This window comes from Ursus arctos, unplaced genomic scaffold (genome assembly GCF_023065955.2).
Source record: "Ursus arctos isolate Adak ecotype North America unplaced genomic scaffold, UrsArc2.0 scaffold_24, whole genome shotgun sequence".
NCBI classification, from domain to species: Eukaryota; Metazoa; Chordata; class Mammalia; order Carnivora; family Ursidae; genus Ursus; species Ursus arctos.
The window spans coordinates 28,870,039-28,884,856 of record NW_026622919.1 but is presented as its reverse complement, the minus strand read 5'-3'; the positions used below and the strand labels follow the sequence as shown (position 1 = coordinate 28,884,856).

Genomic DNA, 14,818 nt, shown 5'->3' with positions numbered 1-14,818 from the left:
CAAACGTCTACCAAAAGCCTGACTGTATATAACAAAATTTGAGAATAAGATTTTTGGAAATGAAAATAGAGTTGGTTTTTTTTTTTGTTTTTTTTTTTTTTTTTAAAGATTTTATTTATTTATGTGACAGAGAGACAGCCAGCGAGAGAGGGAACACAGCAGGGGGAGTGGGAGAGGAAGAAGCAGGCTCATAGCGGAAGAGCCCGATGTGGGACTCGATCCCGGATCGCCAGGATCACGCCCTGAGCCGAAGGCAGACGCTTCAACGACTGCGCTACCCAGGCGCCCCGAAAATAGAGTTTTAAACTAATCTGATTATAAAAATATTAATGTGGGGCACCTGAGTGGCTCAGTGGGTTGAGCATCCAACTCTTGGTTTTGGCTCAGGTCATGATCTCAGGGTCATAGGATGGGCCCTTTGGCCTCTGCGCTCAACAGGGAGTCTATTTGTCCCTCTCCCTCTGCCCACCTCCTAAAATAAATAAATCTTGGAAAAAAATAATACATGCTTAGTAAAGAAAACTGAAGTATAGAAAAGTATAAAGAAGAAACTAAAGGTCCCTTAAGAGTCCATTACGATTATTAGTATTTTAGTAAATTTCTATCAACTGTCTATGAAAACATGCATATATATGCAATCCAAATGCCAAGTGGGGTCTTCTGTACTTTAAGACTAGAAAAACATTGTTATGAACCCCTTCTCTTTGCCTTGAGGGGGAATCCATTATCTTCCCCATGATTTCTATGAAATACTCCAGGGCTTACATGCTCATGATTCCCACATGCCCTGACTTCCCATATTCCCTGAATGTTGGTTCTCTACTGTGTCTTCCAGCTAATTCCTCTAGCTCCAGTCTGGTGTGGACCTAAATGAAGAAATCAGTCACATTCTTCTCACACAAGATTTTTGTGCATGAAACAAATTATGATAAATGGGGGTTACATGGCAAAAATAGAAATAACTAATATCTATCCCATCACCCAGTTAATCTCATTTCTCCTTCCTCCTGCTTCTCATCTCTTCTCTCTATGTCCCTTCTTCCCCCCAAATCCCTGTGCATTTCTGATACACTATGATTTAGCTGTTTCCCTAGTGGCTTTGTATCTTGTTAATCCAAGTCCCTAGGACCCCAACCTTCTTCTCCTAGCAGCTTATAAAGGTATTTTGCTAAACAAACATAATATTCTTTCTTGTAAAAGGAAATCCAGCGTCTACTGGTAGGATTATTTTAACCTCACTTTAGCACCATGCCAGTAAATATAGATGGACATGGTTAATCACTAAGAAAGGAATCACACATAGCTCTTTGCATATATACTTGGCCTTTTACTCCCCAGAGCACCTTCAGGCCCAGAATGCCATGGAACACACTTTAGAAAATACTGGGTAAATTCTATTAGAAAAAATTAAAATATAGAAGGAAGCAAACAGCTTTGTAACAACGGCATACTATACTCATAACCAATCCCTTACATATAGAGGAGGTTTGATCACCTCAGTATGAGTGAAAAGGGCATTGAGCAATATGAAAGGCACTACAGCCCCCCGAAAGTGGGATACTTAGAAAGGAAATACAGTCATTTAAAGCAAAGAAAAATGAAATCTTCAAAACCACACTTCTAGATAAAACATCCTTTTATTACTGGTTATAACCTACTTATTTTTAAAAGTCTCTAAGGGTCACTTCCTTTAGGAAATCATCATAGAATTCTCCCCTTTAGAAACGTTAGATGTCACCATTCCTCACTGCCACACGGTCATGTGTCTTGTTGCTCACATGGTTGGCATGACCCTGAATGCATTGCATTACCACCCTGTGATGAATTATGTGTCAACTTGGCCAGGCCACAGTGCCCAGATATTTGGTTAAGTATTACTCTAGATGTTTCTGTGAAGATATTTTTTAGATGAGATTAACATTTAAATCAGTGAACTTTGAGTAAAGCAGATTACTCTAGACAATGTGGGTAGGCCTCATCTAATCAGCTGAAGCCTTAAACAGAACAAAGACTGACTTCCCTAGAGCACGATGGAATTCTACCAGTAGACTGCCTATGAACTCAGATGGCAACTCTTTCCTAGGTCTCCAGCCTTCCTGCCTACCCTGCAGATTTTTGATTGCCAGGCTTCCAAAATGACATGAAACAATTTCTCAAAATCAGTCTCTCCCCCTCTGTCACCCCTTAATATATAATATATATGTTATTTGTATATGTACCTAATATTGGTTTTGTTTCTCTGGAGAATCCTGACTAATATACCAGCTCTTCCTTGTCTTCTTCCCTAGCTAATAGAGAAAGGAGGGAGCATAACCATGTACCTCTCTTATCCGGGGTCTAGCTCTATGCCAGGCAAAGAATAAGTACTTTTTAAGTGACCTGATTAAAACTGAAATTATTAGTATTAGGAATTATCTAGTTAGGTACAAATATAGAAATTACTTTCACAATATTAGTAATTATCTAGTTAAGTAGAAGCACAGAAATTACTTTTACAATAACAGATAAGATTTTAGTTGCCTGGAAATCTCTACATCTTTTCAGTTTTCCCTAAAATCACAATACGCCTTTTTAAGGAATTAAAAAACTCAGCACCTACTGTTTTTTAGTTTACAATGACAAGATAAACAAACAAACAAACAAAACCTCCAAGTGGAAATAAAAGGATGAACTTTATAACATTCAATGATGACCTGAAGGAAGTATGTTTAGCAATAGAGCAAGTAAAAACAAGAACAAGTATGAGAAAACAGAAATGCTAAATTATACAATTTTTAATGATTTTGAGGACTGATTCTGTTAAATGCATACAAATGCCATAAAGTATAAGTTTAGTAAAGGATAGGAGAAGTTGCAAGAGATTTTGAAGAAAAGATTAATAATTAGCATAGAACAAACATAACCAAAAGTATATATTTGGGAGCTGTCTAGAGAAAATAAATGTTTTGCATATTTCCAGGAAATGTTTAGGTTACACAAACTAAAATATTTAAGATTAAGAGGAAAATTATGAGATAGTGGTTAAAAGAATAAATAAATGGAATGGTAAGATGATGAGAAAAATTTCTCATAAAAATTAATAGTTGTAGCAAGAATATTAGCAGGAATCAAACATATGCCCCAAGTCATTAAAATGCCCACATAAAAAGGGAGGAAAGAAAAGACCCTCAGTATTTACAATAAAAGCAAAGACGATAACTCAGTTAAAATACCTGAGAAAAATCTCAGCTCTCCATACTTGTTGGAAATACAAATCAAATTTGTAAAAATATATCACTAGTTTGCAGCCAGAACTTTCAAAATTGATGGGTGGAGCAGTGAAACAGCAGTAAGTAGTTTCATGTGGCTGTTTTACAGGGGCAGAGTGTCAGGAAATGGGACTAATACTTTCTGTTTTTCCTCTCTTCCTATGCTTCCTGGCTGACATCTTATCTGTGCGTGGTTTTCTACATTACCATGTAGATGGAACCAGACTGTGAATGTCCTTAAATGCCGTAAGAAGGGGTTCAGATTTGATTCTCTAAGTAGGCACTATAAGTCCGCTCAGAGACTGTGCAGTAGAAGAATACCATGACCGAATCGGTATAGTTGGTGGACTGGAACAAAGCAAATATGATGTCAGAGTATATTAATGAGATTCAATAAATGTTCATTCTATAGTTACTGGGTATCTAATAGGTGCAAAGCCAAGAAGATAAACACTATCTCAACGCTCATAGACCTTATTGTCCAGTGGGAATATTTTTGTAATCCATGGAAGGGTGTCATTAAATCAGATGAAAAAACCAAGAATCTCAGAGCATCAGTGATTACTTGGTGTAGTCTTCTCATATTTACAGAAAATAAAGATGAAGCAAAGAAAAGATCACAGTTCTAGCCTGAGTTTGACAGCCAAATATTCTGATATGAACTATAATGTTAGATTTGAGAATCTGTGTTCAAAACTTTAAGCATGAACTTTAAAGAAAGTATCTATTACAATTACAGTTACTCGTTTTGTATTTATAATACACTTGTATTTATAATAATACACTTATAATAATATACTGTCTCATCATTGATTCATGATTGATGAATAATATGTAAGGTAGAATAAATAACAGTTTTGAAAAGCTACATAATGGTGCTATTTTCTTACCTCAAACATAAATACTGGTATAGAAGTAGATGTAGCCATATATAACATTTCATTTGTATGGTAGCATGATGATGTAGGAGACCATGCACAGATAAGATATCAGCCAACAAGGTTAGAAAGAGGAAAAACAGCAAGTGAGTGCATAGGAACATCAATAATATATAGCACATAAATTGGCAACAGCAGATACGAGTGCCAAAAAAAAGTGTACTCTGAGGTCTGAAAGTTCCATGTGAATTTCTAAATTATGTCTAAACTTAATAATTTAAACCCATTTAAATGACTTAAATGGGTTTAAATAACCCATCATTGAAAACGAATCCAAGTACATTCTGTATGTTCTAAGTGACCACTTTATAACTCAGTTTTCCCACACAATTTTAGGGCCACTTTTGTTATGTGATGGTAATTGCACTGGGACTAAATGAAGGCCAAAGGACCCCACAAAGCATTGTTTAAATGAAGGTTTACAGTTGTGCAATCAGAAAAAATGATGAGAGAATTGAGACATCACTTGGAAATTAAGGAAGAAAGCAGCACAGATAACCTATGTTACCTATGCTCCCTATGCTGTGTCTGCTAATACTCCATTCAGGTTGTGAGTGAATGGATGCTATGATGACCATCACAACTCAGTAGAAGAGAGTAAATATATACGAAGAAATGTCATTTATTATTTTGGGCTATAATGCCTAGAAAAATTATTATTAAATACTATTACACTATTGAAACAGAAAAAAAATGGTGATCAACCAAAGCAACATGACTCTCTAAATGTCCTCTTAACCATCCAGTTTTGATATATTTGTCCTTTTGTAATGATTTGTTCATAGAGAGATTTTTTTCCATTAGATAGTGAATGGCTATGAAGCAAGAATAGTGCCTTATTTTTTAACAACTTTGTTGAGATATAATTCACATACTACACAATTCACCTAATTAAGTATACAATTCAATGGCTTGAGCATAATACATTATTAATTTTTTAAACTGTGGTTAAATATATATAAATAAAATTTACCATTTTTTCCATTTTAAGGGTATAATTCAGTAGCATTTACACTCACAAGGTTTTGCAACCATCACCACTATGTATTTCCAAAACTTTCATCACTCCAAACAAAAACTCTGTAACCATTAAGCAATAACCTCCCATTTCCCCCTGTTCCCCACCCCTGATAATCTCTAACCTACTGTCTCTATGAATTTGCCTAGAATAGTGTCTTGCTGATCTTTTCCTCACTACTTTGAACAGATGCTGAACACATGGTAAATGGTCAATAAATATTCGTTGAACAAATCAATAAGAGAATGCTCATGGGTTATCCTGGTGTTTCTGCCTAAATAGACTATAATTCCCTAAAAGTCCTCCTCCTTCTTCACCAGCATGCCTCCTCAATACCATCTTCATTCAAAACCCAGTTTATATGCCCATTTTCTATAGGCAACTATTCCCTTTCCATACCCTCATGCCACATCACCCAAACCATACGATATAATGCTTCAATTGCACAGAGGTCACTGAACTGGTAAACAGTGGATATTGAGATGAATGCAAAAGGCTTCCACACCATCAAAAGAATGAGTATGTCCAAGGGTATCTCATATGGACATAGATGATTAAGCAGCAAGTCCCTGGACTGTTTATCACCTGCAGAAATGCTTAATGGGTTTGCAGTCTATACACCATGAGAGAGATATTTTCCAGACAGATTCATCCTGAATGCCACTGTCTCCCAACAAATGCCATGGAGGTACCCCAAAACCCCTAGTTTTTAAAGCACAGAACAGAGAAAAGCAAGATAGGGAGGGAGCATGTTCGAGAGAAAGGAAACACAAGAAGAGACACATTGTTTCTGAAGTAATTTATGGGTGACATGTAGAGGCAGATGAACACAAAAAGAAGAAAGGAGTTGGCATGTTTTTAAACTATAAAAAAAAAAAATTCAACCGCTGCAGCTGGCATTTTGCTGACTATTTTGAAGGTGAGCTCTTCCTCTGGAATTCCAGATTTTAGCATCTGAGTAATCACTAAAACTACAGAAATACTGTTGACACACAAAATCTGTACTTTTAGCAATTGCACACAGATAGAGAATTTTCTGCATTGTATATAAAGTCACTGAAAGAAGGAGAAAATAGTAACATACAGATCACAAAAATTAAGACAAAGAACAAGATCAGTGGGCTATGCAAAACTTGAACAAGACCACAGAGAAAAAGGATCTAGAGTAGACCAAGTCAGAGGCATCTTCCTGACCTACAACTGAGTTAGAGTTCACCAATTTCTTAATGAGGAAGTACAAATTAATACAGAATCAACACTATATACTCCTTTTATATTATATGTATATTATACGTATCTATTGATGCTTGGATTAACAACTTAGTAAAGCGTACACTGTTTATTCCGTATCATGGGTTAAATAGAGAAAATCAACAAAACCAAAAGTTGATTCTTTGAAAAGATCAATAAAATTGACAAACCTTTACCTAGACGGACTAAGAAAAAAGAAGATTCCAATTACTAAAAACAGAAATAAAAGTGAGGACATTACTACTGATTCCATAGAAAAAAAAAGGATTATAAGAGTACCATGAACAGTTGTACACCAGCAAATGGGATAACCTAAATAAAAGGGACAAATTCCTAGAAACATAAAACCTACTAAAACTAAATCATGAAGAAATAGAAAATATGAATAGCTCTACAATAAAGGAGATTGAATCAGTAATCAAAAATCTCCCAACAAAAAAAGCCTGGACTGATAACTAGTTAATTCTGTCAAACATTTAAAGAACTAATACCAACCCTTCTCAAACTTTTCCGAAGAAGTGAAGAGAACACTTTATAACTCATTCTATGATTCCAGAATTACCCTGATACCAAAGCCAGATAAAGACACTACAGCAGGGGTGTCTGGGTGGCTCAGTTGTTTAAGCGTCTGACTCTTGGTTTCAGCTCAGGTCATGATCTCAGGGTCCTGGGACTGAGCCCAGCATCTGTTTCCTTGCTCAGTGGGGAGACTGCTTTCCCCATCTCTTTCCCTCTGCCCCTCCCCCTGCTCATGCAAGTGTTCTCACTCTCTCTCTCTCTTTCAAAAATAAATAAACAAATCTTTTTAAAAAGATACTACAGTAAAGGAAAATTACCAATAACAGACCAATAACCCCTATGAATATTGATACAAAAATCCTCAACAAAACACTAACAAACCAAACTCAGCAGTATAATGAAATGATGATACAACATGACCAAGTGGAATTTATTCCTGGAATGTAAGAATGGTTCAACATTAAAAAATCAATCAATATAAAATACATTAAGTAAATGAAGGTGAAAAAAAACACACGATCACCTCATCAATGCATAAAAAACATTTGACACAATTCAACACTCTCATCATAAAAACACTCAAAAGAAGTAGTAATAGAAGAAAACTACCTTAACATAATAAAAGCTATATATAAAAGACCCACAGCAAACATCATACTGAGTAGTGAAAGCCTGAAAGCTTTTCTTCTAAGTTCAAGAACAAGGCAAGGCTGCCCATTCTCACTATTTTTATTTAACAAACTACTGAATACTACTAGCCAGAGCAATTAGGCAAGAAAAAGAAATAAAACACATCCAGATTGGAAAGGAAAAAATAAGATTATCTGTTTTCAGATAATATGATCTTATGTGTAAAAACCCCTATAGATTCTACACACAAAAAAAAAGCTATTAGAACTGATAAATGAGGGATGCCCGGGTGGCTCAGTTGGTTAAGCATCTGCCTTCAGCTCAGGTCATGATCCTGGGGTCCTGGGATGGAGTCCCACATCGGGCTCCTTGCTCATCAGAGAGCCTGCTTCTCCCTCTGCCTACTACTCCCCCTGCTTGTGCTCAATCTCTCTCTCTGAGATAGATAGATAGATAGATAGATAGATAGATAGATAGATAGATAGATAGATTTATCAGTTATCTATCTATCTATCTTTAAAAAAAAGAAGAAGAACTGATAAATGAGCAGCTCCTCAGTGGTTCAGTCAATCATCTGGCTTCAGCTTAGGTCATGATCTCAGGATCCTGGGATCAAGCCCCGCATTGGGCTCTCTGCTCAGAAGGGAGTCTCCTTCTCCCTATCCCTCTATGCGTGTGCACTCACTCTCTCTCTCACTCTTGCTCTCTCAAATAAATAAAATCTTTAAAAAAAAAAAAGAATAAATGAGTTCAGCAAAGTAGCAGGATACAAAGTCAACAAACAAAAATCAGTTGCATTTCCACACACTAACAAACTACCTGAAGTTCCATTTATGCTAGCATCAAAAAGAATAAAATACTTAGGAATTAACTTAGCCTAGGTGGTGAAAGACTTGTACAATGAAAACTATAAAACATTGCTGAAGGAAGTAAAGAAATGTATATCTATCTATATATATATTCTAGTAATTCCACTTCTGGTTATATAACCAAAAGACTTGAAAGCAATCTAGAAGAGATATTTGTATACCAATGCTCATAGCAGTATTATTTACAATAGCTAAGACATGGAGGCTACCCAGTGTCTGTTAAGAGATGAAAAGTATAAGCTAAATGTAGTATACACATACAATGGAATATTATTCAGCCTTAAAAAGAAAGAAATCTGACATGTGCTATAAACACAGATGAACCTTGAAGATATTATGCTAAGTAAAATAAACCCAGTCACAGAAAGGACAAATATTACATGATTCCACTTACATGAGGTACATAGAGTAATCAAATTCTTAGAGACAGAAAATAAGATGGTATTTTGAAAGGAGTGGGGAAGGGAGAATGGGGAGTTATTGTTTAATGGGTACAGGATTTCAGTTTTATAAGAAATGTTCTCAAGTTGGATGGTGGTGATGGTTGCACTTCATTATGAATGTATTTAATACCACTGAACTGTACACTCAAAGATGGTAAATTTTATGTTATGGGTATTTTACCACAATTAAAAAAAAAGGAAAAAATGCTGAAGTAAGACTTGTAAATTGCATATAAAACCAGTTAATTGGGGGCGCCTGGGTGGCTCAGTCGTAAGGCATCTGCCTTTGGCTCAGGGCATGGTCCCAGCGTTCTGGGATCGGGCCCCACGTCGGGCTCCTGCTCAGCGGGAAGCCTGCTTCTCCCTCTCCCAGTCCCCCTGCTTGTGTTCCCTCTCTAGCTGCCTCTCTCTCTGTCAAATAAATAAATAAAATCTTAAAAAAAAAACAGTTAATTGCTATGGTATAATAAAACCATGACCTTTACCCTAATTAATGCTAAATAGTAATTCAAATGGTAATCAGGCTCCTGTGGACAGACTTATTACACAATTCTCTACGTGTACTTGAAAGTATGTGGTCATCTTTTATGCCCTATTTCTAAGGTTTGGGTTATCTTTCTCAACATGATCAACAAAAGCAGGCACAGTCTCTACCCTCAGGGAACTATAGCTGGGTGACACAATCATTACATTATCACCCACCTAGATTTCAACTGTTTGAGTGCTATGAAAGAGAAGTATGTGATGGCCGTGAGTAGTTACAACAGGGACTCACCTAATCCAGAGACTGGGAAGGCATCCATGAGGAAGAAGTCATTGAAGAAAAATATGAACAGAGATCACGAGTTAATCAGTCAGACCCCCTTCTCTTCCCAATCCACATATCTCCCTACAGCTATGAACATCATATATATGCTTATTTCTTCCAAATGAACATATTCAGCCCTTCCTCTCCTCAAAAATCCAGACCTGAGAATCCACTTGGATGGCACATAAGCTTTTCACACCTACATGTCTAAAGCAGAGCTCTCAGTGCCTGCCGCCCATCACCACTAATGGCCAATCTGCTCTTCCCCCAGCATTTCCCACTTTAGTAAATGGCACCACCATGCATCCGACTAGTCAAGTAAAAAAATTAGGAATTATCCCTGATACTCCTCCTCTCACTTCTCCCTCCCCAGAGTAGTTACCAGTTAACAGTACCAGTTATGCTCTCCTGATAGACCAAATTCACCATTTTTCACCAGTTTCCCACCACTACCCAAAGCCACTCTTGCCCCATATAGTTTATTCTCCACACAGCAGCCATAGCGATCCATCCAAAAGGTAAATCATGGCATGTCAATCTTCTAAAATCCCTCCAATGGCAATTAGAATAAAATCCAAATTTCTCCCACTGGCTTGCACAGCCCAGGAGACCTAACATTGGTATCTTCTGACTTTATCTGTAACTATTTCCACTGCAAACCTAGCCCCCTCCTTAACTTGACTCTAGGCACAAAGACCTTTCAGTTCTTCAACATTCCTTGCTTCTTCCCAATTTAGGCCTTTGAGCTGTCTGGCTCCTCTCATCATTCAGGTTTCCCCTTAAATATCATGCCTTTAGAAAGATATTCCCTAATCACCTGATCTAAAGTACATGTAGTTTCTCCCCATGAGATCTCTTGACGTTAATTCTCTACATGGCTGTTACCATAAGCTGGTATTTCTTCTTGTTTACTTCTTTTTTTGTCTGTCTCTCCAACCCCAAGCCCAAGCCCTACACACATATCTCACCTCCACCAGCATGAAGTCTCTATTACGGAAGGAACGATGAGGTTTGATACGCCAGCACATTCCCAGCAGGGCAGAGTGCCTGGCTCATAGTAAGAGCTCAATTAATATTAGCTGAATGGATGGATTTTACACAATCTGTTTTTGAACGCAGGATAATTGCTCAGTTGGTTGAGCACCCGACTTGGTTTCTGCTCAGGTCATGATCTCAGGGTTGTGGGATCCAGCCCTGTGTCAGGCTCCATGCTCAGCAGGGAATCTGTTCGGGATTCTCTCTTCCTCTCCCTCTGCCCCTCCCCCACTCACGCACATGCACACACGCACTCTCTCTCGCTCTCTCAAATTAATAAATAAAATATTAAAAAACAAAACAAAAAGAATGGTACCTATTCCCACACAGCCCCACTGGCTGGGAGTACACTGCCAGCGTGAGGGGGAAAAAGGCCAGAAACTGATAGAGCTATTCTTTTACATGTAGCAGGACTTTAGAAAAGAAAAAATGCACAGAATCCATCTGAGCCCTTCAGGGAGATCTTTGTGAGATTCTGAACATAGGTAGGGCTGCTCTGCACCCCAGGTGCTGCCCAGCTGGGGAGGCCTTCCTTCTTCCTTCCACTTGGAACCAAGCAGTGCTCCAGCCCACTGATATGCAGGATCATCTGGAAACAGCTCCCTGGTGTACATGCCGGAGCTCACCTCAGTGGCTACAGCAGTACTGAGGTACCATTTTCCGAGCAGCACACATGGCCAGCAAGGTAGGAGCAGGAGAAAAGCCTTTGGGAGCTCAAAGACATAGCAGGGGATTGGTTAAGAGATGCTGAATACTGGATGGGACATGGAGAAATATTTATATAAAATCATTATATTTTGTTTTCATAGGCTTGTCAGTTTCTTGGCATCTGAATTAAACATGAGTTATTGTTTAAGTTCTCACAATAACTAGCAAAGTATTTTTATTCCTAGTTTCAAGATGAAGACGCTGAGCCCCACAGCGGTTAATCAGCTTGTCCAGTGACTCATACAGAGAGTTAGGAGGAAAGATCAAACCCAGATTTCCAAGGCCTGTACTCTTGTCCCACTATATAGGCTGTTCCAGGTCATAGATTCAAAGCAGCATATCAGAACTCAAGAGGTTATAGGTAGATGCTCAAAGAATTCAAAACAAAACAAACAAGAAATTGAAACTACAATTTACCCTTGAAAGAGAATACAGGAAAATAACACAAATACAACAGAACAGTCACCAAGCCAAATTTAAATTTAGTCTCTTCTCTTTAAGGGTACCAGTAAAACATAAAAAATTTAGTTAAGATTTCTAACAGGTACTTAATATAAAAAAAGATTTAGTGCTGGAATAGATATATTCATTGAACAGAATTTATTGAGCATCTGATATGTTCAGTATCCCTAGACAGTATTCTTGGCATTAGGGATACGATAGGAAATAAAATAGATCAAAATCCCTGACCTAATAGAGCTTAAATGTTAATGGATAAGAATCTTGTATAAAATTTCTCCAGGTGTCAGACTGACTACTTTTTACCATGCTTTCACTATTAACTGGCAGTCCTCTGTACACTGTGTAAGTTTAAGCTGAACTATTTGTAAATCACAAAATGTGTCCTTCCTCTCCTGTTAGACCACAAATCATGCCTCCAATTCTTGCAAACAGCCATCCCAGGACTCAGCTCATCACAGGGCCCCTGGACACAATCTGAACTTGATGTTGTTGTGCTGGGCTCCATGACAATTAAAAGTAAAGGAGAGATCATGTTCCACTACGATGCTTCCAAGACTAGGAAACCCAGAGCCCATTTGGATCAAGAGAGGGAAGCCCATGGAGGGACCAGTGCCCAGATTCGTCTCCGGCTAACATGCTGGACAGTTGCATAACTGACTTTCTTATTTTCTTCATTTCCCCAACTAGGCTTTAGTTGAAGTGTCAAATGATCATCCTTGCGTTTGCACAGCTATCTGCACTCTGGGATTGCCCCTGCTGCTGCTCTCAGGCATAAAGGAAAACTCTGGGTTAACTCCTCCAGGTTCATTGATCTCAAAGCTTGGAATCAAGGTCCCACTTTCTTCTTAGAGATCTGCTCCTTCCCTTTTCCAGCTGCCAAAAAAACAGAGTGCTCCTGCCAGGTTTCAGAAACTGCAGTCTTTTGATGATGCAAGAAATCACTGTGTTTTGGTACAAGCTTTGGAAAGCTCTGGGGATCCAGCTTAGAAGGAGATCAGCCAAAACAAAGGGTGAGGAGGGAGTGGGAGAAATAAGCTGTTTGATCCAATGTCAAATCCCACCACTGACTCCTCTGAATGAGGCTATCAGATGAAGCCCTGTAGCAGTGAGCTGTGTGAAACTGAAATCGGAGATTCCACTTACCTTCTGCCTCTTAGAATCAGACAAACCCTCCACACAGCAAGAGGATGAATGGCAAGCACGTGGACAGTTCTCTCTGAGCTGGGTGATTTAGAGAAGTAGCTGTGGGAAACACAGAGGAGTGGGGAGGGAGGTTTGGAATGGTTGGTGGGCCAACCAAGGAGACTTTCCACTCCTGAACTGTAGTGCTGATAGGAGCAATACTTGGGGGAGGTAGAGGAAGAAGGGATCACTGTTTAAGGCTTTGCACTCTTTGCCATAGGGTCAGTGGGGAGCCTTTGAAGAATGCTGGAGAAGGACTTGGACATATACAATGATCTGGAAACAGTCAAAATCCAGTTGCTGTTTGGCTCTCTGCTTCCAGGGAAATGTGAGCTGTCTGTTTTTGATTACTTCACTGTTATCGCATCAGGCTGTTCTTTATTGGAAGCAGTTTTGTTTCCAAGAAACCTGTTTTGCTTCTCCTCCTTTGCACTTTTCTGGGCCCTTGGCCTCCCCCTCCCCCAGTCCCTGCCTCACCCCTAACCCCATCTCCTCCATATCAACTCCTTCCTGTCTAGGAAAAAAGTTGCTACATAACCCTAGCTAATCTGACACCTAGAAAATAAAAGGATTAAAGTTTGGTCGGTGACTGCAGCAGATGGCAAAATAGGACACCCCAAACCCTTTGCCTTTTCTAGGTTACTACCTTCCTGCCTGTATGGTTAAAGGGACCTCGGACCCCCATCCATTTTGTAGTTGTAAGTCAGCAACTTGGCAGAAGTGGCCAGTGTGTCTGCAAGCAGGACTCCTTGTGAGATGCCTGGTGGCCAACGGTTCAAAAGGCAGGATAAAGCTGGGGATGAGGCCACTGCCACACTGCATTGCCATCGCCCCCAGAACTCGTGGACGTGTATGGAACGCACTGAACATCCTCTACTGTTCTGCAAGTTCCAGGAGGACCCAGGAGTGTTCTTGGATAATGAGCATCAGCTGGGTGCCTGTTTCTTCTTCAGGCGTCCCTCAATGAGACCTCGGGGATACCCACGGGCCTCTCTAGGAGTTCCTATCACAGGCACTTGAATTTTTGCTTCTATCTTTCTATCTCCCTCACATTTCCTGCCCACCCCCACCTTATTTTCTCCTAGAGTCTCACTTAAAAAATCTGTGATTGAAGAGTATACTAATTCCCACCTCATCTGTGTGAGAAATCATTTTACCCAGAGTCTTCTGAGGTCTCCCTGCTTGTTTTTAGAGAAGAGAGCCTTAAGTCTCCTCTCTCTTATGCCCTGCCCTGTGAAATATCCAAAATCCTCCTCAAATTTCCTGAGAACCTCTCAAGAGGTAGATCCTTTCAGTCAACCCTGACTCTCGACTCCTGCTTTCACTGGACTTCATGTGGGTTGTCAACCCTGTACCTGCTGTGCACTTCTTTCTACACCAGTCACCCAGACAAGAACCTGGCACCTGCGGCGCCTGGGTGGCTCAGTCGTTTAAGTGTCTGCCTTCAGCTCAGGTTATGATCCCTGGGGTCCTGGGATCGAGCCCCACATCAGGCTCCCTGATCAGCGGGGAGTCTGCTTCTCCCTCTGCCTCTCTCTCTCTCTCAAATAAATAAAGTCTTGAAAAGAAAAAAAAAAAAACGAAAGAAAAAGAACACAGCACCCTCCTCAGTTTAAAAAAAAAATGAATGTATTCATCAGGCACGTGTGTGTGAGAGGATGGAGAGGTTTCTATAACAGCCCCACACACACAACTTCAATTACATAC

At 39.2% G+C, this 14,818-nt stretch overlaps 1 protein-coding gene across 1 annotated transcript in view; it reads right to left on the bottom strand.

The window, feature by feature from the left end:
* Positions 1 to 13,179, bottom strand: part of PCTP (phosphatidylcholine transfer protein) — a 200,324-nt gene extending 187,145 nt beyond the window's left edge. Inside the window, exon 1 of the mRNA XM_057317761.1 lies at positions 13,073 to 13,179. The gene's annotated coding sequence lies outside the window, so the exon portion shown is untranslated. The remainder of the gene's footprint in view (positions 1 to 13,072) is intronic.
* Between the last annotated feature and the right edge of the window lie 1,639 nt (positions 13,180 to 14,818).